At 45.1% G+C, this 24,828-nt stretch overlaps 1 protein-coding gene and 1 pseudogene across 7 annotated transcripts in view; one reads left to right on the forward strand and one right to left on the reverse strand.

Annotated features, from left to right (window-relative positions):
• IGSF5 (immunoglobulin superfamily member 5) overlaps window positions 1-24,828 on the reverse strand; it is a 92,651-nt gene that overhangs the window by 39,493 nt on the left and 28,330 nt on the right. The window contains exon 1 of one of the 7 annotated variants that reach the window (XM_088794419.1): window positions 3,020-3,610. The exons of 3 other annotated variants lie outside the window; for them this stretch is intronic. The gene's annotated coding sequence lies outside the window, so the exon portion shown is untranslated. Of the gene's footprint in view, window positions 1-2,992; window positions 3,611-24,828 lie in introns of those variants that run through there. 3 more of the 7 variants (XM_088794417.1, XM_088794418.1, XM_019745746.3) reach the window with 3 other exon arrangements.
• LOC141568048 (U6 spliceosomal RNA) lies at window positions 4,283-4,379 on the forward strand (annotated as a pseudogene).

Consider the following 24,828-nt stretch of genomic DNA (forward strand, 5'->3'; position numbering starts at 1 on the left):
ACAGAAAAAGTAGAGAACCATATGATTTCACTGATATGTGGCATATAAAACTGAAAACAACAAAAGAACAAGACAAACAAATGAAGGAACAAAAACCCATAGACACAGACAATAGTTTAGTGGTTACCAGAGGGTAAGGCGGGTGGGGGGTGGGAGATGAGGGTAAGGGGGATCAAATATATGGTGATGGAAGGAGAACTGACTCTGGGTTGTGAACACACAATGTGAGATATAGATAATGTATTACAGAACTGTGCACCTGAAATCTATGTAACTTTACTGATAATTGTCACCCCAATAAACTTTAATTTAAAGAAACAATGAAGAAATAGATCATAAGCCTATTAGCAGGCAGCAAGAGGTATAGAGAAAACTACCACAAGGGAATGTGTATGCGGGAGTTTGTGCAGGTGGTAGCTGGTTATCACCTCAAATAGAGAGCTCAGAGAAAGGCTCCCTGAGAAGGTGTTCTCTGAACAGCAAAGCAGGTGTGGTGACACCATGTGGATACCTGCAGAAGAGATTTCCAGGCAGAGGAGCAGTAGGTGCAAAGGCCCTGGGGTGGGGCCATGCCTGGCACATTTGAGGAAACGCAGAGAGGGCTCTGGGGTTGGGCAGAGGTAGGGGAGGTCAAGGGTAGATCAGCCCCTTGGCAGCACATGGGGATCATGTCATGTACATGTCTTGGCCCTTCCTTCCAATCTCGTTGCTGTTTGATAAACCTCCCCTCCCCTGCATTTTTTCTTTTTCTTTTTTCCTTCTCTCCAAGAGAGGCCTGTCCAAAGCTGTCACCAGCATGGCTTTGTCCCACTGGAGCAGTTAGTGCTAAGTCACCCACTGAACATATCACGAACTGTCTACAAAAAGTAACTCCTCAACCTCGAGAAGGGTCTCTTTATTTGAAACGTTCTTCAACTACTGACGTGTGGGGCTCAGTGACCCACGGGCAGCTTCCACCTCCGCGCTGGTATCACACAGATTGCACAGCCCTGTGTTGGGATAATGCACCCCCATTCCTCCAAAACGTGGGGTGCCGAGTTCCATCAGAGCCCCATGGCAGGATTCTTGTAATGTGCTGATGTACCAGCCCAGGGTTCCAGTCCTCTTCCTGCAATGGGCACTGGGAAGTACCTGCCACACCACAGTTTGTGGGACACGCCCCCCACAAGTTACTGGGTACAACAGAGCGGAGGCATGAAGGATCGCAGAGGCTCGGGCTGAGACCCTGTGTTTCACTTAAATGTGTTAGTCACAGCCCAGGAGAAGAAGCATGGGTTTCCACCCCTCTGTTCTCTGGTGTCTCTGGGCAGCATAGTCAGCCAATGTACTACACCATCAGTGCCATGTCCAGACGTGGGGGTCAGAGTGTCTGAGCTGCAATGCTGTGCCATTGTGGGACCCGACCCCTTGCAATAATCCATAACAGACTCGACGAATCTCCAAAAATATGCCTTACCAACGAGCTGTACAGTAGCTGCACACAAACTGAACTGAAATTACAGCCTTCCGAGAGCGAGTCAAGATCCCCAGTTAGGAAGCCCCAAAAAAGTCATTTATTAATTCTCAAGGTTCAATGAAGACAATCCACAGGTCAACGTCCCCACCAGTCTTCTAGAATGCTAGACCCCGGCAGAGGATGACGAAGAAACCGAGCTGCTGAGCCATAAAATGTGATACATGCCACCGAAAGCAATAAATGTGGAGTGTGGACACAGCGTTATCGAAACCGTGGCAATCACAGAGGTTCATTAGGAAATATTTGGAGTCACTGATAAGCACGTTGAGTCAGCCTGCAGACTAAGAAGCGATGACTTAGTGGGTGCTTTGTCCTGCCACCGTCCTCACACACCATGCTCGCTCATTCTCTGTAGGACAGAATGACTCCATTTCTAATGAGCAGGCAGAACCCAGGTGGCTCTGGGACATGAGCTACAGAAACCCAGTGGCAAGATGACTACAGCCATGGATTCACGAGGCGACAGCATCTGAGGCGTGTGTGCAGGGAGGAACTGTCAAAAAGCTGATTTCAAGCTTTAACTGAAATCAGACAAGTGCCTTTAATTAAATGAGGACTATGACGGGTAAATTGCAAGTTAGTATCTCTGTGGAGCAGTTTGACGGGCCCCTGCATTTTAACTTCTCATTCATTTCACTGTGGAAGACGTGAATCGCCTACTTTTAGTTGAAAAACTGCAAAGTTTTCCTAAAATCTTAAGTCTTATTAAGTTGTATGAAATAGACAGGATTTAACACCCCCAACCAATTCCTTAATGCCCCGAGAAAGCCAAATCACTGGGATCGGTCTGGACCCACCAAGACAGTCACCTCAGGAAGAAAATTGCTGCATCGGATAATCTCACTTAATTACCCAAATGTGACACAAACGCTTATTTCTGGATTCTTGGAAATCGCTTGATATCAGAACCTCCAAAGGAGGCTGTCCTGCTTTCGGCAGCAGCCGGCACAACAAACCCAAAAAGGAAGACGTGCTTCTCACAATTAGTGAGAGGGGTTCACTACAAACCACATGCCAAAATGAGAAGACACCAGCGCCCCCATAGCCCCCGTCCCCCAGCTCTGGGCGTCCCTATGTTGGGCGGTGCCCCGGCACTGCCTGCCAGACTTAGGGCAGTCTTGGAACTTCCAGAGACCTCAGCAATTCTCCCTTCCATGTAGCCATCGCATTAGGCATTTAATCTAATGGCATTTAAAAGTTTGTCTGATGAACACCGTGAGTTACAGTAATTTTCCAGCCGTGGAATCCTGACCTCCCAAATTCCAGCCAAGTCTCAGCTTTCAACGCATCCCTGAGAACAGCTCACTGTGAAAGGGACTCGCTTGATTAGAAATCGTCTCAAATTCCTACACTGTCAGAGCAGCGCTGTTTTAATTTTTAACTTTGTGGAAGTTGGGAACCAGAGTTGTTTTCATCGTCCAACACTTTCCCCAGGAGAACAGCTAGAGTGGGTCCCGCTCATAGGAGCCCCAGTACCTGTGGAGAAATCCACTCGATAAACACCTGTCAGGGGAGCCATCCTGGAGCCATCTCACCTCCGGCAGGCAGGTCTTCTCTTCAGGGCTTCAGGGAAGGTTCTCTGTTTCCAAAAGGCTTCTTGGCTTCCGTCCTCTCTCCACACAAACACAAGAACAAATTCTGTCCGGCCACCAGAGAATCCTGACCCAACCTCAGCAGTTAACAGGAAGTTCCTCACGAAATGCTTCTGTCACGTCACAGGCCAGGCTGTAAACACAGAGGTGGCCTCCACCAGCCACAGGCCCTCAGTCCCTGAAGGTGTGCGTGTTCCTGTGTGTTTCCTGTTAATAATTAGCCGGCCCCAAAGAGCAGCCCAGGAAATCTGGCCGGGGACAGGGCATGCCAGGGCCGCAGGGCCAGGACTGTCCTCCTGCTCTGTGTCCAGTCCCTCTTCCTCCTCAGGGCCTTTCTCAGGTCCTGCAGCGCCAAGACCCGGCTGGGCCCGGCCATCATCTTCCACCAGCGGGAGGCTGCAGGCCCGTCCTGCCCTTGGACGGCCGCCTGGCCAACCTTGTTCCCGCTGGCCTCTGGCACAGGCCCGAGGGCTGGTGAAGCCGGTTCTTTCTCCCAGTCAGGCACTTCCACATGCACAAGAACAGGTTCTTTTGTGAAAGGGGAAAAAAAAAGACCCAAGGGTGAGGTGCTCTGGAATGTGGCCACCTTGAGCTGTGAATCACAGTTTCCTGTGCAGCGTTTGCACAGAACTGTGGCGAGGTTTTCTGTGGGCCTCGCATGCCCACACCCAACCCCTCAGAAGTAAACAAAGGACCTTGGCTTTTCCGAGTGCTGTAACAATTTCTGGAAAACACCGTCTCCCCCAATCCTGATGCAGAGCACCCTATAGGACTGCCCTTGTTTGTATGGTTCTCGTTCAATGTCTGGCTTGTCTCCCCATTACATTTTCATCTTGTCAGGGGACTCAGGGTCAAGGCTGTATACACAGAACAGGCACCAATACAAAGTGCAGATCATATATTTAGACCCTGAAATAAATAAATAAGGGGAAGTGCTATTCCTTCCAATTGAAGGGGATCAGGATATGCCACTCCGAAATAACCACTTTGGCATAAAGATTATTTTAAGCTGAAGACATTTGCAATTCAACAGATGCCAAAATGAAAAAAAAAAAAAGCACCTTAGTTTCCCTTTTTGACTAAAAGCAGCAATTTGGGGAAATGAGGCTGCAATAAATTCCCCTTCAGGGTGGATCTACTCCCAGAAGAGAGAACACAAATAAAGTCAACTCCAGCGCTCACTCCGACAGCACATATACTAAAATTGGAACTATACAGAGATGAGCACACCCCCTGAGCAAGGATAAATTCATGAAGCATTCCATATTTTCTTCATAAATTATATAAATGTCTAACCACTACACTGCTCACCTGAAACTAATAAAAATAATATTGAATATCAACTATAATTTCAAAAAGATAGTCACAGGGATATAAAGTACAGAATAGGGAATATAGTCAATAATATTGTGATAAGTATGTACAGTGTCAGACGGGTACTAGACTTATTGGGGTTATGACTTTGTGAGGTATACATATGTCTGATCACTGTGTTGCTTTGTACACCGGAAACTAATAAAAACATAAAACAGAAAACCTACTGCGAATCCCTTCTCCAAGGAGTTTATGACCCTGAAGATGGAAAGACCACTTGTACCTGTATAGACAAACAATACCACAAACTTTCTTTTCTCCCATCTGTCCTCCTAAAAATCTATTTATCTTTCGTAAAGAGACCTATTTGTTCTTCCCACGTGGAGCTTGTTCTCCCCACGTCCTTTCCCTACTAAATCAGGTACATAAGCCTTTAGCCACTTAATGAGCCAGTTATTTCCTTTGTCGGCTCCCATATAAGTGCAAAATAAAACTTCTTCTCTCATTAATCTGTCTTTTGTCACTTTAATTCATAGGTCCCAGCCACCGAACATAAGAGGGTAGAGGGGGGAAAAAATTTAATTGCTTTCAAAGCCTTGTGCTAGGAGCCCATCAGAAAAATGGTGAGAAAAACAGATAGACTCGGGGAGCCAGTATGTTGGTCCAATAATCTCACAAATCTACACAGCGTCATAGTATCTTATTCATGTGTCCCTGAAGGCATAGCATACTTCAAAACTTAAATAATTTCAGAACAATGAGCCACAGGAGTGAAAATCTAAGGCCAATATAGCTCATTTTTGCCCTGATGTGCTTATTTATTTCCTCAGCTTCGGTCCTAATAGTTAGAATATTGGTCAGCACTGGGAGTCACAGGGACTGGCCTTCAGGGCACAATATCACATCTGACTCTCCTCGCAAAGATTTCCAGCCCCAGCTTTAGACTCAGCACTTCGACCAAAGAATATTGTTTGAGTTTCCAGAAATCTTTGTTATAGTAACAATGAGTGTGTAGGGGGGAAGAACAAATTTTTCCTCTACGCTCCTCAGTTTTGTGACTTGGGCCCTGAAAATTAAACTGACAAAAGACGGATTAATGAGAGAAAATCAGAGATTAATGAGACTTTATTCCCGTGTGCTGCACCCATACATGTAGGAGAAAACCAGTGAAGAGTAACTCAAAGGGGTGGACAGAACTCGGGCTTATGTAGCGTCTTAACAAGACAATAAATCTATAGAGAAGTGACAGGACACAGGAAAAGGACTTGGGCTTTTTGGGGGGACAAACCACAGGAAGGTGACTATATGGGGCGACTGACAGAAGATAAGAGCTGCTTTGGGAAGGCTTGTTATGTAGATTCTGGTAACAGTCTCCATTTACAATCCTTTTGCCCTTCCCGGTACAAAAGAGGGGAGGGCAGAGAGTTTGTTTGTTGTTGACTGTTTCCCAATTATTTTCAGCTTAAATAGTCCTCATGCCAAAGTGGCATATTTGGGAGTGGCATGTTCTGACCCCCCTGACAAGTGCCCTAACAGCAATACATATATAGTGAGAGGAACCACTCTCAGAAGTTCGGTACCAAGTGCAGGGTACACCCTGCTGGCCCGGGTCCCAGGGGATCCTGTCCACCTCACACTGAGGCACCGCCCCAGGCAAGAGTGGAAACACTATCTACAAATCTCTGGAAATGCAGCTCTGAAACTGTGAGGTCCTACAAGACTTCTTGTGGTTTTGGGTTTTTTTTGGAATTTGGGAGATTTGCATTATTTCAAAGTTTGAGCATAAAGAAAGATTTGGCTAATATTTTTAGCCTATGCTATTTTAAAAATCACAAAGTTCAAATTTACATAAAATATATTCACACTGTAACTTCAGTTGTGATAAAGGCTGTGAAGGAAGCTTTGAAGAAAGGATGGAGGGGGGTGGTTCCCTGAGCAAACCGGGTATGATCTCAGAGGTGGGGAAGGCATATTGGAGTGAACTGGTTAGGAAGGTGCAGTGCCAGAGGGCTGGAGGGCCACCTCCTGGGGCAGAGGGACCCATGTGCATGTAGGCAGCACCGAAGCATCTCAGGTGGTAGGAGGCCTGCTGTGCCTGAGGAAGCAAAGGAGGTTTGTGGGACCTGAATGCAAGGAGGTGGGAGAAAAGGGTCTTAGATGAGCCCAGAGAGGAGGCAGGTCCAGACCAAGAGGTTGGTCAGGAAAAGTGATTAAAAAAAACTTTGAAATGGGCAAAGAAGGTTATGGGGTTTTCTGATTTAATAGGACCTGAGCTGTCTTTGAGCTGCTGAAAATTCTGTTTGTGCTGGTTAATTGTGATGGCCAACTCGACTGGGTCATGGATGCCTGGTATCTGCTGAAACATTATTTCTGGGTGTATCTGTGAAGGTGTCGCCAGAAGATGCTACTGTCTGAACCAGTAACTGAGGGAAGCAGATTACCCTCCCTAGTGTTGCGGGGTTTCACCTAATCTCCGAGGGCCTGAATAGAACAGAAAGGTGAAAGGGGCAAATTCTCTCTGCCCAACTGTTGGCTGGGACGTCACTCTTCTGCTGCTCTTGGGCACTGGATCTCCTGGTTCTCGGGCCTTTGGACTCAGACTGGAACTTACGCCATCAGCCCTTCAGTTCTCAGGGCTTCACACTTGGACTGAAACCCACCACCAGCCCTCCTGGATCTTCACCTTGCAGATGGCAGAATCGTGGGACTTCTCTGCCTCCAGGAACTGTGAGCCAACTTCTCATAATAAATATATATCTCCTATTGGTTCTGTTTCTCTGGATAACCCCGACTAATTCAAAGTTGTAAGAAACTGATAGTAATACAAATGATTCTAGTACATAGAAATGCAAGTGAACTGTGTCTGGTGACGATGCAACTTGATTTTTGCCCTGCTTCTCCCTGGAGCTGCTTGGGCTTCCTCGCAGCATAGCAATTGCAAGGACAGCTGCCCCATCAGACAGAAGATGAAAGCTGCTCATTTTTTAAAGCCTAGACTTAGAAATTGGCATAAGAAACTACAACAAATGTAATGGCTGAAAACAATACTCATTTATTATCTCACAGTTCTGTAGGTCAGATGTCTAGGCTGGTTTGGCTGGGTTCTCTGCTAAAATCAGGCCTAGGTCCTTATCTGGAGGCTCTGGGAACAAATCCACTGCCAAATTCATTCATTTTGTGAGATAAACTCATTTGCTTTTATGGTCCTAGGACGGAGGTCACCGTTTTCTTGCTGCCTGTCAGCCAAGAGCCGTGCTCAGTTTATAAAGGTCACCCACATTCCTGGGCACTTGGTCCCCTCCATCTACACCACCAGCTCTCCTGGGCATGTGGCCCCTCCATCTTCACCACCAGCTCTCCGGGCACGTGGCCCCCTCCATCTTCACCACCAGCTGTCCTGGGCACGTGGCCCCCTCCATCTTCACCACCAGCTCTCCTGGGCACGTGACCCCCTCCATCTTCACCACCAGCTGTCCTGGGCACGTGGCCCCCTCCATCTTCACCACCAGCTCTCCTGGGCACGTGGCCCCCTCCATCTTCACCACCAGCTGTCCTGGGCACGTGGCCCCCTCCATCTTCACCACCAGCTGTCCTGGGCACGTGGCCCCCTCCATCTATACCACCAGCTCTCCTGGGCACGTGGCCCCCTCCATCTTTACCACCAGCTGTCCTGGGCACGTGGCCCCCTCCATCTTCACCACCAGCTCTCTTGGGCACATGGCCCCCTCCATCTTCACCACCAGCTGTCCTGCGCACGTGGCCCCCTCCATCTTCACCACCAGCTCTCCTGGGCACGTGGCCCCCTCCATCTTCACCACCAGCTCTCCGGGCACGTGGCCCCCTCCATCTGTACCACCAGCTCTCCTGGGCACATGGCCCCCTCCATCGTCACCACCAGCTGTCCTGGGCACGTGCCCCCCTCCATCGTCACCACCAGCTGTCCTGGGCACATGGCCCCCTCCATCGTCACCACCAGCTGTCCTGGGCACGTGGCCCCCTCCATCTTCACCACCAGCTCTCTTGGGCACGTGGCCCCCTCCATCTGTACCACCAGCTCTCCTGGGCACGTGACCCCCTCCATCTTCACCACCAGCTGTCCTGGGCACGTGGCCCCTCCATCTGTACCACCAGCTGTCCTGGGCACGTGGCCCCTCCATCTGTACCACCAGCTGTCCTGGGCACGTGGCCCCCTCCATCTGTACCACCAGCTGTCCTGGGCACGTGGCCCCCTCCATCTGTATCACCAGCTGTCCTGGGCACGTGGCCCCCTCCATCTGTACCACCAGCTGTCCTGGGCACGTGGCCCCCTCCATCTGTACCACCAGCTGTCCTGGGCATGTGGCCCCCTCCATCTGTACCACCAGCTGTCCTGGGCACGTGGCCCCTCCATCTGTACCACCAGCTGTCCTGGGCACGTGGCCCCTCCATCTGTACCACCAGCTGTCCTGGGCACGTGGCCCCCTCCATCTGTACCACCAGCTGTCCTGGGCACGTGGCCCCTCCATCTGTACCACCAGCTGTCCTGGGCACGTGGCCCCTCCATCTGTACCACCAGCTGTCCTGGGCACGTGGCCCCTTCCATCTCCTAAGCCAGCAGCGGTGCATCAAATCCTCCTTCTGCTTTCAATGTCTGACTTCCCCTAGCACTGTCAGCTAGAGAAAACTTCTTGTTTTTAAAAGGCTTGTGGGGTTAAATAAGGCCCACTTGGATAATCTCCTTTTTGTCCCATAACATAACATATTCATGGGTTCCACTGACACTCAGAGTGGTGGGGGTCTATAAGGATGGGGGTCATTGGGATCCTTTTAGAATTCTTCCTTCTGCAGTCACTCCCACTGTATTTTACTGGCCAAGGAGTCACGGAGTCCAGATTCAGGAAGAGGGGACTTAGACCTCTCCATGGAGCAATGCCAAAGAATGTGGGGCATGATTTAAAACCACCACATCCTCAAATCCTTTTGGTTGTGAGGAGAGGAATGAAAGAATGGAAGGAGAGGACCTGTGTTTACAAAGGCCTCCTAGACAAGCAGGCTCGCAGCCCGGGATCTGGGGTGTCAGCTGTCAGCTGTCCTCCAGGTGACAAGAGGCCATCTGAAGATAGAGGCAGAAACTGAAACTATGCTACAATAAACTGAGAACATTTGGGCTACCAGATGCTGGAAGAGGCTAGGAAGGGTCCTCTCCTACAGGTTTCTGAAGGAGCAGAATCCTGCCGACACTTTGATTTCTTAATTCTGGACTCCAGAACTGTGAGGCAATTAATTCTCTAAGGCACTTAGCCTGTGGTTCTTTGCTCCGCATCCCTTAGACACCAAGACACCAGTGTTGGCTGAAATTACTACATTCTCTAGTTGCTTCCCACCAGCCACTGAAAATGCTGCCATTCAGTCAACTTTTGCTGCTCCCATGTCTCTCGTGTCCCCACTCTTATTCACCTGGTGTATTTCCTTCAAAACTGAAGTCAGAGTCAGTGGGTTGTTTGGGGCTCTTATAATATCCCATGGAGATCTGTATTTCAAGTCCTGGACTGACAATATTACTTTCACTTCCCTCTTTGTTTAAGTACCTGTTTATTTTGTGGATTCTCCTGGTAGGATCTGCTGGGTGATCATACAAGGACGTCTACATTCGCCATTTGCTGTGCGTTTGGCATTCTATGGACCACATTGGTTATTTCTAGCTACTAACGAAATTTACCTTTGGGGTTTCCCTCTTCGGAATTCAGGGATGACAATGTGTTCATCTTTGTATTCCCAACAAGGCTTGATACGGTGCCACGCACAAAGGAGTCCCCCCAAAAAAAGGATTAGTGAGCAGGCACTTTATCTAGGAGGTGACCCCAGGGAGCAGGAGAGAGGAAATCAAAAAGCTACTCTGTGGCCTCAGGCAAGGGGCTTCACGTCTCTGAACTCCCAGATATAACCCCTCAGGATAACCCCTGCCTCCAGGTAGTCAGGTTTTTGTGTAATTTCCTCCTTTTGAACATAAGTGGGACTCCTGAGTAGCGTCTAACCTACAGACTACAGCAAAGGTGATGACGTCACTTCTGTAATTCCGTAAGATTCTAACTCCCATCTTGCTAGCAGACACTCTATTGTCTTCTCAACTGGCAGCTTGGAGAGGACCGTGTGTCACGTCACGGGCTCACCACCGAGAGCAGACTCTAGTCAGCAGCCTGCAAGGAACTGAATCTTGCCAGCAACCACATGAGTTTCAAAGTGGATTCTTTCCCCATCAAGACTTCAGATGAGACCCCAGTCCTAACCGACACCTTGATTACAGTCTTGTGGGGACCCTGAACAGAGGACCCAGCAATCATGTCAGGACTCCCGACCCACAACAACTAAGAAACAACAATTGTGTGCTGTTTTAAGCTACTTTGTGGTCATTTGTTATGCAGCAATAGCTAACAATACATTCCTCATAGGTAAAGTACAAATTATCTCTCTATAAAGAAAAATAAGGGTAACAATGCTATTGATGCAAACAGCTTTGTGAGGACCAAATGAAATGCTGTGTTTAAGCTCTGTGTGGAACACCTGTAAGTGCCTGTTTAGATTACTGATGCTTTCGCTGATGTCGATTCATTCACATAATAAATACATACTGAGCCTCGACAACCATAAGCACCATAGCAACCATAAGCAACACCTCCTGGGGAGCTCCTATTTTAGAGGGAAAACAGACAACCAATAAATGAACATATAAATGTGTTTGGGTGGGAAGACAAATAAGGTAGGGTGAAGAGACAGGTGGTAACAAGGGGTACTACTAGAGTTAAGGGTTGGTGGTGGTGGTGGTAGGTGTGTCAGTCAGGAAAGGATAGGCTCTGTTGTGGTAACAAACAATCCCAAAGTCTTGGTGGCTTAACCCAACCCAAGTTTACATCTCACTCACGTAACGTGGGTGGGCAGGGGAGTTCTGCTCATCTTACTCCCTCAGACACCTGGGTTGATGGAAGCTCCATCTTAAATCTGCTGCATTTGGGACAGAAATGTGACAAGTCATGTGTTGGCTCTTAAAGGCCCCCCTCCATAAGTAGCACATCTTTTCTGCTTATATTTTAAGGTCCAAATCAAACCACATGGCAACACCTCACATGAAAGGGAGCAGGAAAGTGCATGTGGGTGGAAGGTGAGACACCCCACATTTGGTGACCAGCATTGCTGCCATCACGTGGAGCTCAGCAGTTGTCATGGTTTCCAAAGTTGTCATGGCCACTCTCCTGTCCCGGCTGTAAGCGCTAACAAGGTGTCCTTCATGCTCTTTCTTCTACACCTGCTCTTGGCACAGTCTCTTGCCAGCTTCCTTCACCATTTACAGTGTTTTCTAAAAACAGCCCTTTGTCTATTTCAGGGCAAAGTCCAGCCCATCATCTGCTGTTGTAAATAGAGTTTTATTGGGACACAGCCATGCTCCTTAGTTCACACGCTGTCTGTGGCTGCTTTTGTGACGCAACAGCAGAGCTGAGTATTTGTGACAGAGACATACAGACCACAAAGCTACAAATATTTACTATCTGACCCTTTACAGAGAAAGTTTGCTGACCTTTGCTCTATAAATTCAGACTTTTTAAAATGAGTGTGACCTTTCATTCATTTCATTGCCCTTTCTAAGGAAATAGCCAGAAATATGCACATAATTTATATAAAAGAATGTATAGGACAGTGTTCATGACAGATAGATGATAGGTAGGTAGGTAGGTAGATTAGATTAGATAGAGAGGTATATAGATAGGTCGGTAGATAGATAGATAGATAGATAGATAGATAGATAGATAGATAGATAGATAGATAGCAGGTAGGTAGATAGCAGGTAGGTAGATAGATGATAAATACATGACAGAGTTTTTTGTGTCAACTTGGATAGGTCACCACCCCCAGTTATTCGATTAAACACTAGTCTAGGTGTTGCTGAGAAGGCATTTTGTCAATGTGATTGACATCTATAATCAATTAGATTTTTTAAATGCTTCTCTGTTCTTATTTGTATATTTCAAGGTGGCTACAATGCACACACCTTGTGAACTGAGAAAGCAAGGCAATGATTCTAACAACGCTAAGCTCCTTCCAGCTCTCCAGCAGCACCCACACACCCCCTGGAGACACGTTCAACACACATCTGAATATCCCAGCAGCATCACCCCCCGAAGTCACAGCAACAGAAGCCCTTTAAACTAGTCTGATCGGCTTGCTGTTGGTTTGCTTGTTCATTTTCCCACATCACTCTGATTCCCTTTTGGTCCTTAGGACACTTCCCAGAGTGTTCTGAGAATAAGTGTCCCTGTTCCCCACTGGTAAGCGTCACCTGGTTGGGCAGTGGGACAAAAGCACATTATTTATACTGAATGCTGCCTCATTAGAGCCAGGACCTGACCCCATCAGGAAACCAGTGTGGTCCAGATGGGGAAGGATGTGGTTAAGCACCTGGTAATTTTAATCATAAATCAAACCCTCGTGTATTTAGATTTTTTAATTTGGAATTAATAATACTATCAAGTATGTGATTATTTGAAACTATTTTGAATTAAATTAACAATGCAAATAAACTACCAGGGTTTATCTGTAAAGGGTATAATTTTTAAAGGACTTCATTTAATCAATTATTGGCAGGCAAATCCTAATTACATACAACAAACAGTAAAATTTTGAATGGTGTTCCAGCATGAGATAGCATATGTACTTGAAAGAAAACTAACTTACTGAATTAAATCCATTTTGGAAACAGAACTTCCACCTTCAAATGGGCCTACCTTGTAATTCCTACCCATTTGAGGGCTTGGCATTGGTGGAAAGTGGAGTGATCTCTTTCCCTGCACCAGGCACTGCATGGGGGCTGTTCCTACAGTCTCATTTAATTAGCTCAACAGTTGTGAGAAGTGGCTATTATTACACCCATTTTACAGAGACTAAAACTGGGGCTCTAAACATTCATTATTCTGCCAAGAATCACGCCATCCATAAGCCAGAGTTTTGCCCCTGACTCCAAAGTCTCCCATGTTCTCCCCACTCTACTGTGCTGTCTCTTAATTAGAATATTTATGATAAAGTTGTGAAACTGAGTGAAAGAAACCTCATCTAAAATGGAGTCAGGATACCAGAAGGAGGAGCTCTCACACTGGGCCTGAGTCTGAGCCACCACCTTCTAAAAGGCATGTTTTGAGGCATCTCCTGGTCCACAAACCCTTCTTATGAAACCTACCCTCCAACTTATGGAAGTGGGGCTCTGGCAGCCGTTTTTCTACTTAGTGACCTGTCCCTCTGCCCACAACAGCAGGTGGTGGTAGGGACACCTGACCATGGTGGATGATCAGAGTCCATCCCCCGGGAACGTAGAATTGGGACCCAAGACACGAATTAGTCTCTGGTGGTCACCTAAGGAGGAGATGAAAACCTGGGAGCTTACAGGGTCCTGACAGGAGGAATGAGGAAGACGAGAAGGGGGGGCGGGGAGGACACAGAACCACAAAGAGAAGCAGGGACCCTGTGGCCTCAATAGCACCAGCTCCCACTTCTGGACCCCTGCTGCCCAAACGAGCATCATTGTCCAGTTCTGAAAGCCCCTGACACTTCCATACGCGCCCAGCAGCCCCAGCAGCCCCTCGGCCTCCCTGTCTGCATGACACTATCAGCAGTGTCATCCTTGATGACAGTATGTCACTCAAGAACCACGGCCCCCACCCACTGGGTCCTGCCTCGTATTCAATATGGAGAGATGCTGTGTCACCATTAATTTACCCAGAAACAGGTTTCTTTGGAGACTATTTCCTCAGGATGTCTCCCCCATAAGTGAACTACTGGATCATGCTGTCTATCTCCCTAAATGTCAGAGCACCCCATAGGAGGACCCTCCCACCTGAGCTGTAAGGCTCCTGCTGTCACTCAGGCCCCTCCGGGTTGGCTTCCTGCATTAGCCCTGCCCTGCAGGCATGAAGTGTCTGCTACAGTCCTGCTTTGGGGACATGCCTGCCATTCCAGTCTTCCTGGATGTTCCCTCTGTGAGACTCCAGGGGTCTGGTGCCCAGAAGATGGAGTACCCAGGTAACTGTGCCTGTCCTCCGAGGTCTGTCACCACCTAGTGGCCAGGCAGAGCTAGTGAAGAAAACGTGCCCAGAATGAAGGTGATCTTGTGGCATTCTCCTGGGTGAAGCAGCATTATCCACAGACCCCCCACAAGAATCAGAGGACCCTTAAAGATGAGTGGAGTCAGAAGCAACATAAGTCAGAGAGCAGGAGGCTTCCATTGTCTGCTGACAAGCCACAGTGAAAAACTCAAGGCTGACCCTAGGGGACACCCACATTTGCTTGGCCCAGCACCTCTCCCTTCCTCAGGGAGCTGCCTTCCCACCATTCTACCATGACTGTTGTAGACTGGCCATTTCCTCCTGTGACTTTGCTCATCAGGCCATAGCAGACTGGCCCAGAGATGGGCACCAACTAAGAGGGTCATGAGAGTTTCCCCGGAGTTATGAACAGGAGACCGAAAGGATACGGCCAAGTCCTTTTCCGGGGGTGGAGGTATGAAATGCAGAAGGACTGGAGGCTGTGTGCACTGGAACTGATCTTCACCAGAATAAGGGACTTGGGGTGGGAGGTGGGGAGAAGCAGGAAGGGGTGCAGGTGTCGGGCTCCAGCTGTGCCTAAAGCCCAGCCCTAGTTCTATCCTTGACATCTGGGAGTCACCCTGGTATCCTTATAATAAGTTGCTCACTTTTGTTAAAATGATGCACACTGGATTTCTGGCACCAGCAACTGACCAAACTTGGTCCCAGAAGTTGGTGGTTTAAGCTCAGGCCCAGATCACAACAATAGACTGGCCTGCAGCCATGACTGGGCTGCCCACAGACATTGGTCCCTTGCTGGGAGGAGGCAGGGGGGCTGTCCTTAGTGTATGCCCATTCTCTGTGACACCCTGTTGGTTGGTGAGCATTAGAGCCCCTTAGGAATCCCCAGGCTCCTTCTACACTCACGTCACTGAACTCTGTATGTGCTGCTCCAGGCTTCATACCCACTGCACAGCACCCAAATTTCCATCCTGACATTTCTATATCACCATGTGAAAATCTCAAGTCTTCCGGCACCTCTCAGCACCTGAGTCTAGTTCTTCCAATGGCCCACTGTACTTTCTGCCCTAAAATTCTGTGAAGTTCACTAAATGAAAACAAATTGTGCTGTGAATAATTACAGTCCATATCTTCATACACTACACAGTAACACCTTCAGACATAGTTGGAAGTAGAAGTACAATTAAATAGCTCAGGCTTCTGCTCCCCACCCAAATATGTGCTTCTCAGTCAGGAATGGATCGTGGTCACCAGAGGTAAGCCATGCAGTTAAGAGCCTGAGCTTCGTTCTAAGTAAGAGCTGGTTTCAAACATCAGTTCTGTCCTCACTATCAGTATGATCTTAAGTAAGTGACTTAACCTTTCCAAGCTAGAGTCACCTGATTCAAGGGAAAAAACAAACAACAAAAACAGACCATCCAGTTAAAGTAGAATTTCAGATAAATAACAATGATCTTTTAGTATAAATATGTTTCAAATATTGCATGGGATATACTTATACTAAAAATTATTCATTGCTTATCGGAATATTTCGGACATACTTTTACTAAAAAAAAAGGAAGTTTTTGATTATCTGAGATGAACTGGACACACTATATTTTATCTGGAAAACCTTCAAGCCCCATGTCTTCATCAGTAAAATGGGGATAATATTAAACTTACCTCTCATGTGCTTGCTGTCTGATTTTATGAAAGAATGCATGGAAAACATTGTGCATCATAAATATTCAATATATTATCATTATTATTCTTGCATCTAGTGTAGGTTTGCCTTTGACAGTCTTACTTTATGCCTGTTGCCCCTGAGAAATTATTAATAGTTTCCATTTTTACATTCCAAACTACCCAAGTTTGGATAATATATTACATTTTCATCCCAGGTACATGGATAAAATGCTTCTATTACATACAATTATCCGTGTATAGGTTGAAATGTTCTCCTTATTTTCAACCACCAGATGGCACTGCAGAGCGAGAAACTGAATAAAAATTGTACATAAAATTTTACTTTAGTAACATCCTTAAGTTGGTTCCCTCCCCACCCACAATATACACACACACACACACACACATTTCATTTTATTCAATGAGATTGGATGACTCAGTAATTCTATGAATGCTCACCCTAAAGCTAGAATACAAAAAAAGGCTGTAAATAATTCTAATTATAAAACCTATGAATGATTATCCTCCAGCCATATTTTCTCTTGAATAAAATGAAACTGTTTCTCTACTTTCATAATTCAGACTAAAATTAGCCAGAACATTCTTTGTACTCTACAAGAACAGAGATCTATTTTCTTATTTGCTTACAATGTATCTTTAGCATCTAGAATAATACCAGGCATAGATAAGTGCTCAATGGATAAAGAATGAATGAATGAGCTGGTTATTAAGAATATAAATATATGGTCCTCTGTAGCTTGGACTGAAACTTTCTAAAAGTTGGAATAATGTGGCCCAACTGAAAACAAAAGTATATATGTATCTACATTTAGAAAGAGGCCTTTACAGCACCAGAGATTATCAACGGTATGTCTTAAAAGAGAGAATCAAATGCTCTTCTTGGGAAAAAGAGGTCAACTAGAATAAAATGCTAAAATTTTCACCAGTTCCATTTCTGCTGACTCCCCTTGACATAAAAATAAAGGGTGTTATTTTCCACTTCCAACAAAAGAAAAACACATTCGAGGGAGATCCTAAGACCCAGTGTTCAGGAGACAGCATGCACCAAGCAACAAACTGGTCAAAGATAAAAATATTTGTTACTGTCCAGTGCACCAAGAAGAACATGAAATAACTTACTTTTCAGTTCTGTTAATAAACAAGACACACCAAAAAAAAGCACCTCAAAAAATGTCCATCAGCAAAACAGAAGAAGTATTTCAAACATTGAGTCCTATTTGCCTTTTGAAATTTAACAAAAAAGGAAATTTTACATGATAGTCAAATGTGTGGGGGTGAGATTATTCTTTACTACAAATTGGTCCAAGTGATGCAACTGGTACACCATGATGGGTTGGCCATCGCTTACCCTCAGTTCAGGGCACTCATGCCTTCAGATGCCAGGGTGTTTCCTGCCATGGTTCACAGCTGAGTTCCTCTTCAGCTGTGTCCTTGGCCAAAGGGAGCTACCTTACCCAAGATTCGTCCCCTCCCTAGTGGTAGCCCACATCCAGCAACTCATGGGTGCTGGGATGCAAAGGCCTGGCTCCCTTATTTTAATTCAAGACATCTCTGAAATGTCATCCAAGTGTCAGAGTTCTCCAAGAGGTCGGCTGAGGACTCTGTGTCTGGCGTCTGTGTCGCAGTTTACTTTCTCCTTCTCCCAGTCCTGTCCTCACTCCTTCATAGGTGTTGCTCCTGAGATCCATTCACCCCATCCCCAATCGCCACTTGCACTAAAATCTCCATCTCAGAATCTGTCCCATGGGGAGCATAACCTACAACCAGGTCTAAAGTCTAGACTTTGGAGAGGCAGCAGATGAAGGAGCATGAAAATCAAAGTTCAAGCTCAGGCCCGACACATTCTCTCAATCCTATTAGCCAGTGAATAAACTAAAATATTTGATGTCTGTCTGACTCTACATTTGTTTTTTAGTCATTCAAAATAAAGACGGGAAATGCATCTTAGAAATCCCAACCACACCTGATTCCCCCATTTACTAGTTGAGCTCATCCAAAACAAGGATATAATAATCATCTACAACCCATTTGGTTGTTATAAAATGGTATTGTCAGTATAAATTATTTAGCACAGTGCCTGGCACCTAGCTAGAGCTCTCGAAGTGTCAGTGTCCCCAGTCCACAAAACTCAGGTGAGCCACTGATGTAATATTCCTTATTTTTATGTGTTTGTTATGTCTACATTTAATTTCTGTCTCAAGCTCTCCCCCATCCCCTCCTAGCAGAATATTCATTGACAATTTAGGGTCAACTCAGCTATGTTTGGGTAAACTCCATCAACTCCTCCCTCCCTCATCCCAGGGTGGCATCCAGTTTCCATGGGTCTTAGCATCTTGGATGAGTAGGAGCGTCTGGTGTTCAAGTATCATCTGCCAGGGCTGGCATCTCTGAGACATACGATGCCTAGCTGGGTCTTGGCTGGCATCATCCTGACGTAGCTGCATTCCCTCTGGTCTCTGATGGTTTGGACTTTGTGCTTCTCCATCGCAGACTCACTGGTTAAGAGAGTAGGCATCCAAGCTGGTCCTACATTTGTGTCTGAGCTCTGCTGCTTTCTAACTGGGAATTTTTGGCCATGCTTTTAAACTTCCTAAGTTTTAGACTTCTCATTGGTAGAGAGTTCCTCCTCATAGGTTGTGTGGATGAAAGAGACAATGAAGGAAGTCAGCCAGCCCCAAGGGATAGCCAGGGCTCACCACGTGTCAGCCACTATTGCGTCCTGAGCATCTATCCATCCCAAGGCAGGCGCTCAACAACATTCATTTTCTGCACGGAATGGACATGAATCTTGGACAGCCTGGGGGCAGACTGTAGTAAGCTGAATAACGGCCCCCACCCCAAGATGTTCATACTCTAAACCTTTGGCCACCCAAGGCAACCACTACTCTACTCTTGGTCACTGTAGGTGAGATTAGTCTTTTCTAGAACTCATATCAATAGAATCATATATTATAGTATTAACACTTCTGTGTCTGGCTTCTTTCGCTCAGCATCATGGTTTTGAGGTTTATCCACGTTGCATGTATCAGTAGTTTGTTCCTTTTTCATTGTTGAATAGTGTTGCATGTATGAATATGTCAAAATTTATTTATTTTCCTATTGATGGACATTTGGGTTATTTCTAGTTTGAGCTGCTATAAATAAAAACTGCTATGAACATTCATATCCGAGTCTTTGGGTGAGCAGATAAATGCTATATTTAAATTTGGGAAAACTGAACAACAGAAGTAAATTCATTAGAAAGTTACCCACACTTAAGTTGGATTCACATGCGAAGATTATACACCTTGTAAATACAATAACCCTTATAGAATATAACGAGTGTGTGTAAATATTCAAGTACAGTCAAAGCTCTCACTCGCACAATTCAGAGTGAAGTCACATCAACCTGGATTATAGAATAATGAAAAAAGAAATCCAGCTTTAATGGTTTCTAGGTGTATAAAATAATTGCAATTATGTGCCTAGTGAGGTGTTTCTAGGGAAAGACCCAGTAGTATTTATTTAAATATTCAATTATACTCTATTGCCATTTACCTTGGACACTTAATCACTTAAACATTCTCCCCGGGATCTCGATCACACTGTCAATTTGCTTAGCAAACACTTCCTTCAGAGTATAACAGGAAACAGGAAACATTGAGGTATAGCAGATCCCAAGTTAATGAGGCCCGATTAATGGAGTGGTGACTTTGGCTGAGCATAATCAGGATCTCACCAGCTCAGCCCATGAGGATGGACACGCTTCCGCAATCCAAGCAAGTGGGTGGGGGTGGGGGAGGTGAGGATCCACAGGGGGGAGGAACCTCCGCCACCCCCCAACACTGCGAGCCAGTTCCTTTTAGTATAGATGCTCCCTAGTGGGAGAATTCTTAGATGGACTTCAGCCTAAGGAAATAGCATGTCAGTGATTAAAGGTAGTAATAATTCACAGTAATTCTGAACACTTCAGATCAGCCTGGCGTGGGTGAGCAAACGTAAAGGCCAGAAAAATGGGCCTATTAAATTCCCCCTAAAAAGAAATTGAGGTGTGTCATAATCTGTATTCTAGAAAAAAAAGAAAATGGGAAAGTGGTAGAGCTCTGGCCAAGACTTTTGGGGAGTTCAGAGTAAAGGAAAGCCACTAGCCTATGACGAAATCCACTCTGCCTCCTAGCCGTTCCCCCGGGGGTAGATCTAGTCATAAAAAGTCTTTAATCCAGAGAAGTGTGTTTTCAGGCTCATTGTTAAGAAAATGATTTTAATAAGAACGCTGATGCGCTCTTTGGGACCCTGAGTCCCAGGGGTGTGCAGCCAGCACTTAGGGCTCCCACAGGCCAATGGTGCGCATCTCTGTTGGAAGCTTGAAATCAATCTTGGTGGGAGTGTTTACACCACAGAAATTGGCGAATGCAGAAATCAGGTCCCCTGCTCCCACGCATTTACCAGCACACCATAGCCAGTGATGCTCTGTGGCTGCTTGACCACTCCATATCCAGAGTTCGGCTGATAGCAAGCCCTCAGGAATCATTTAATGCATGTAGGAGGCTTATAAAAGGTTAAAGGAAAATGAACTGCAGAAAATAAAATACTTGCTAATTACCATATTGCTGTTGAGTGTGCACACCTTGTTCTTAATGCATTAGCTTAAAGCAGATTAGTTTAAGAACTCTCTCTTTCAATTACCCAGAGGTCTGGGAGAGGATTTTATGGAAATTATTGAAGGGGAGGAGAATATGCCACCCCAAAATATGTCTCTTTGGCATATTGATTATTTTGATTTAAAGTAACTTGAGAAATAGCCAATTCAAGAAGCACACTCTGACCCTCTTTTGTCTCCCTGAAGACAGGAGATAAATCTCCCATGTGAAAGGTGCCCTCCCTGTACCAGGAGGGCAGGAGGCCTCACCAGAGACAGGGAATTTAGGGCTGAGAAATCTGTATAAACAAAACTTCTTTCTTCTTCACCAATTTATTACCCCACACCCAAACCCTTTTGTCTTGTCAATTTTTCACAAATTTACTATTTCTTTCTCTAAAAGGTATAAAACCTTCCTGCTTTGGTCACATCTTTGAGTCTCATATTTTTATAGGGCTATTGTGCATATGAAATTAAATCTGTTTTTCTCCTGTAAATCTGTGTTGTGTTGATTCCGTTATTAGACCAGCCAAATAACCTAGAAGGGAAGAAGGGAAAATTTTTCCACCCCTACATTAGGGATATTAGGCTTTCTTTTTTGGTAACAAAAATAGAAAACTTGACAAATAATCGTTTTAACAAGAAAAGAGACTTATTTTTCTCATGTAACATAAAGTTTAGTGGTAAATAATCCAAAGCCAATGCAGCCAATCAGTGGCCAAAAAGAATAACACACTACATAAGAAGAACCAAATTAAACCAAAGAAAATGAAAATATAATAACCAAATTAAAATTACATGGATAAATTTGACAGCATATCAAACTATTTAAGAAAGAATTAATGATCTAGAAGCTATATTAAAGATATTATTAAAATATCTTATTTAAAAAGATAAAAATTACATTAAGAAAAAAGGATAGTGTGCTATAACTTAACAGCTGTTTAAGTAGAGCAGAGAGAGAGAACAGAGGAGACAATATTTTAAAAGATATTAGCCAATAATATCCAAAATTTAATGAAAGACACCAATCCACAAACTTCAGAAGTCTAATGATTTCCAAAGAGGATAGATAAAATTAAATCTATACTTATGGTGAAATTGCACAATACCAAAAAAAATCTTAAAACAAAGTAATAACACACTGGTAGCTGCTTCCTAGCAGCAACAGTGGAAGTCAAAACGTGGTTGGAATGAAACCTTCAATGCAAAAAAAAACACAAAAAAAACCTGCTGACTTATATCCCATATCTAGTGAAATTTTAAAAGCAGAGGGAAAGTGATTTTGGGTGGAGGGACTGAAATGGGTAGAGATAACTAAACATTGACTATAATATAATAACAACTAATGAGAGAATTAAGATATATGACAAATTTAACATATGTCAGAAGGGAAATAAATACAACTAACATGTTTAAGCTTTACATTATCCAAGAGGAGAGTAAAAGTATTGGTTAATTCTAGATTTTGATCAAATAAGTATCTGTGTTGTGGTTTTAGGGTTATCACTAAAACATAATCAGAATTCATAATTTCCAAACTGTTAGAGAAAAAAAATAATTAATCAAACCCTAAAGAAAGCAATCTAGGAAATAAAAACAACACAGCATAGGTGTAAAAATAGAAAGCTCAAAATAATATGGAAATCCAACTATATCAGTAATTATATTAAAGGCAAACAAATTAAATGTTCCAGTTAAATGGCAAAAACAACTGATTAGAAAAAAAAATCTAACTTTGTGCTAGTCACAAAAGATACATAAGCATACACTAGAGTTGAACATCAAAGGATGAGAAAAACACAATATGCAAAAAGCAAGCAAAATCAACTAAAGACTCTAAGACAAAAAATATTACTTGAGTTAAAATGATGCAAAGCACATAGACCAAATTAACAAGTGTTAATTTGTACATCTCTAATAACTTGGCCTCAAAATATATGTAGCCAGATCCAAAGCCGGGGAAGGTACAAAATGACGGATTAGGTAAACGCTATGCCTACTGCCTCCCAGGATCACACCAGAATTACAAACAAATTATAGAACAAACAACCTCAAGAATCATCTGAAGACTAGTTGAACAGGACCCATATAACTAAGGATATAAAGAAGGGGCCACATCGAGACTGGTAGGAGGGGTGGAGATGCAAAACAGGTTGACCTCAAACTCACAGGCAGTGGCTGAACACTGGGAGGGACAACTCAGAGCAGGAGGTCAGTCCTGAAGAGTGAGGGGTCCCAGCCCCACACTGAGTATTCCAGCCCACGGATCCTGTGCTGGGAAGAAGAGTTCTCACATCTGGCAGTGAAAAGCAGCAAGGACTCTGTGTCCCAGCGAGATGGAAGGCAGATGGAAACCCAGATGCCCTCTTAAAGAGCCCACCCACAGACTCACTCAATTGTAAACACTAACCTGGTCTCTTGTGGAGGGGCTGCAACTTGAGAGGCTCCAGAGACATAGAGGGAAAGACTGAGTTGTTTGGCTTTTAGGCGAAGGCTGGAGGGACAGGAGCCATGATCCCTGTGTGGAGACTGACTGACGTGTAGCCGACAGGAGAGCACCATCTTTTCTATGTTGAACCCTCCACCAAAGGGCCAAATCTGAGACCTCATTGGTCTAGTAAAATCTGTACATGCGCACCACTTTGGTGACTCCCTGGGACCCCGCCCTGCCCTGCCCAGCTTGTGCTGCATTGCCAAGGGCATTCTCACACTGGGTCAGCAGCTGGGCCCAAGCACCTAAGGAGGCTCTTTCAATGACTGAGCCTTACAGGCAGCCGGCAGGTGGCAATAGGCCTAGGGGGCCCTGGACCTTTAGCTAAGCTGCCTCAGGCCCAATTCTGGTGGCAGCCGGCCTCAGTTCACAGCGAGGCCACCCCCACACACCTTCAGGTCAAGTACAGGAACCAGCCAATCACATATAGCTTTGTGGCTTCTACCACATAGTTACAGGTGGGTCACAAGCAGGGCTGAAATTGGCCCATACGGGAGCCCCACTAAGAGACAAGAGAAACAACACACCCAGAGGCCAGCTTCAGACCACACCAGAGCACTACCTGGTTAGCCTCACAAGTCACACACCCAAATGGGGGTCTCATGGCACAAGAACAGGGGTGAAACCTCCTCTGAGGGGTCAACCTCCACATAGCAGCTCATACACTGTGGGCATAGCCAATCCTCACAGTGAGTCAGCCTGGGAGTCAATCCCACCCACTGACACACCAAAAGCAATCAAGGCTCAACTACAACAGAAGAATACACACAGCACACACAAGGGACACTCCTGGAACACACGCACAGGAGATCAGGGAGACTGCGCCATTGGATCACGCAGGACACATACTACATAAGGCCACCAGCAAAGACTGAGAGACATAGGAGATCTACCTAATCCATAGAAGCAAACACAGAGCGGCAGCCAGAATGAAGAAACAAACAAACAAACAAAAATGTGCCAAATAAAAGAACAGGAGAAACCTCCAGAAATGGAACTAAATGAAATGGACGCAAGCAACCTACTAGAGACAAAGTTTAAAACACTGATTATAAGAATGCTTAAGGAACTTAGTGAGATTTTCAACAAAGAGATAGTAAGCATAAAGAAGGACACAGAAACCATAAAAAAGAACCAGTCAAAAATAAAGACTACAATACTGGAAATGAAGAATACACTAGAAGGAATCAAAGGCAGATTAGAAGAAGCAGAGGCTCGAATCAGCGATTTAGAAGACAAGGTAGCAGAAAACACCCAATCGAAACAACAGAATGAGAAAAGAATTTTTAAAAAGCTGAAGGTATCATACTACCTGATATCAAATTGTACTACAAGGCCAAAGTAATCAAAACACCATGGTATTGGCATAAAAATAAAACAAATAAATAAATAGAATAGAGAGCCCAGAAATAAATCCATGCCTATGTAGTCATTTAATCAATGATGAAGCAAGAATTTACATTAAGGTAAAGAAAAGACAGTCCATTCGATAAATGGTGCTGGGAAAACTGGACAGATACACGCAAAACAATGAAACTGGACCA

The sequence above is a fragment of the Rhinolophus sinicus genome, chromosome 17 (assembly GCF_057876585.1).
Source record: "Rhinolophus sinicus isolate RSI-liver-muscle chromosome 17, RSI-T2T, whole genome shotgun sequence".
NCBI classification, from domain to species: Eukaryota; Metazoa; Chordata; class Mammalia; order Chiroptera; family Rhinolophidae; genus Rhinolophus; species Rhinolophus sinicus.